Source organism: Myotis davidii, unplaced genomic scaffold, assembly GCF_000327345.1.
Source record: "Myotis davidii unplaced genomic scaffold, ASM32734v1 scaffold666, whole genome shotgun sequence".
In the NCBI taxonomy this organism is placed as follows: domain Eukaryota; kingdom Metazoa; phylum Chordata; class Mammalia; order Chiroptera; family Vespertilionidae; genus Myotis; species Myotis davidii.
In genome coordinates, this window is record NW_006296629.1 from 255,093 (window position 1) to 257,658 (window position 2,566).

Sequence of the window (2,566 nt, forward strand, 5' to 3'; positions counted from 1 at the left end):
CAAAGAAAAGAGAGGTTAAGAAACTTGGAGGGGTGGAGGGGGTCAGGTTCTTTACTTCCACTAGTTACACAAGTAAATGTGTGCCTTCATACCCTAGAGCGAAAAGAATTTGGAGAGTGAGTCCGAAAGGTCAGGCCGTGGCTGCCTCTTCCTCTCATTGTTTTCTTAGTCCTTTGGTTTCCATGGGGATCTGTGTTTGAGTAGCAACTCTGAATCCATTTATTGCCCCTCAAGGCTTGGGGCTGAGCCCAGAGACTCGTTGTGAAAAACAGCACGATTTGAAATAGGTGGGAAGAAGATTTATTTGGTAAATCTAGATAGCAAAAGATAGTAAGATCTCAGTAAAATGTTTGTTGAATGAATGGATAGATGGATAAATGTTCCCTAAAATAGGATGGCCTTGACTCATCCTACTTAGTTCTAGCTTGCAATAAGACAAAGTAGAGACAAAGAAAATTGTTGTTTTTCTATCATCAAAATCATAAAAATGTGTCTTCATTAACAGATTGACTAACTCACAGATTGATTAGGGTGTTTTGTTGTTGTTCTGCTTAAATTAGAAGTTTTTCATATTTGCATTACTAGCCCTTGTTTTTAAGAGCATTTGCTTTTCTGTCCTGTGGAGCAGTTCACTCAGTAACCACTCACAGATTGCAGTCGATCTACATAAGAACAGCTTTCTACCTGGAGATGGAATCAAGGCTTCCCTCTTAGTCCCTCCCCCTCCAGCCCCACTCTTCCGCCTCACTGTCTCTTCCATTACCCTGTTTAATTGCCACTCTCTATAATTATCTAATTTATTTCCTTGCCTTTTTATTGCTTGTCACTTTCCACTGCCTTCCTTACAGTTTTCTATTCTAAATTTTAGAGTCTAGTGAACTTAAAAAATTGGTCAGGCACTAGGCCAAATGCCTTAACTTAAACTCTATCACAATCCTATGAAGTAGATACAATTAATCTCATTTTTATATGAGGAAACCTCTGTCAGAGAAGTTAAGTAAAATGACCAAAATTAAGCAGTCGATAAGTGGTGAAGACAATTTAAACCCCAAAACTCACATCCCAGAATCCACAGAGTCTTAGGAGTACAGACTTTGTTTTAAGATAAATGTATGAGAGCTTCAGTTTCACAATTCACAGCTGCATGATCCTCAATAAATTACCTCTCTACACCTCAACTTTCTAACTGGTAAAATGAGGATAATAATGTCTATCTCACAAGATTATTGTAAGAAAGAATGTAATTAAAGACCTCAGATGGCCGTCACGAAGAAGTGGCCCATAAAGATTACCTACTTACCTGTTTACCTTCCATATCAAATTAACGTTTCTTCATGAAGGATCTGGTTTTATTCTCTGTGCATTTATGACATCTAGTACAGTGCTTTATATGTAGTAACTAACCATGGACACTTGTTTAATAGAGGGAGGGAGGGAGGGAGGGAGAGATTTACTGCCTCAGTCAAGTGGACAATCAGTCAATTATTCCTTATTCCCATGAAATATTATGCATACCTTTATGGAATTTTCATATATATACTAGAGGCCCGGTGCACAAAATTCGTGCACTGGGGGGCGGGGGGGTCTCTCAGTGTGGCCTGTGCCCTCTCACAGTCTGGGAGCCCTGCGGGGATGTCCAGCTGATGGCTTAGTGGGATAGGAGGGCGGGTTTAGCTGCACCCGCGGCAAGGTTCAGTGCACCTCTGCTGCGGAGATGGTGCCACTTCTGTTGGGGAGGGGGTGTTGGGGGGAATGGGTCTGACCCCTCGGGGCTGCTTAGGCCTGCCTTCACCCAGGTGTGGAGTTGTAGGGAGGAGAGGCGTGCCTGGCCCTAGCGGAGGAGGCCTAGCAGCGGCAGGCCATGGGCCTCCGGTGCCTCAGGGTTCTGACGGGTTGTTGCAGGCATGCTATTGTTGTGGGCACCCCAGTAGGGGTGGCAGGGGAAGAGATTGGGAGTCAGAGATACAGGCTGCAGCTGCCCCCAAGGCTGGGCCTTCTCCTGTCTGGTCAGCCTCCCCATCCCCCCGGGGGTATGAGGGCTGCGGTAGGGTGTCCGTGCAGGGGGATTGGAAGAGCTCCCTATGGCCACTTCCTCTTCCTTCTTTGCAGTCCGGGCTCCCGTCAAGCACTCTCCTCAGACCCCCGGGAACTTGGCTTCGGCTGCTCTGCCCCTCCATGACTCCCTGCAGCCCCTGACCCACTTGGCTCTCCCAGCCGCCCTCCTGTCCAGAGGCTGCCAGGATGCCCTGCTGTGGGGCCATCAGGGAGTATGTGCTAAGCCTTAGCTTAGCCCTCGGCCCTGTGCGCACACGGGCCGGCGGGCCCTCCTCTTTGCTCTTCGCTCGCCACACCAGCCTTTGCTTGCTTCTCCTGCCCAGGACCAGCTGGCTTCACTCCATAGCTTGGCGCTTACATATGCAAATTAACCGCCATCTTTCTTGGCAGTTAACTGCCATCTTCCTTGGCAGTTAATTTGCATATTGCCTTGATTAGCCAATGGGAAGGGTAGCGAAGTTACAGTTAATTACCATGTTTGTCTATTATTAGATAGGATTACATAATCCCC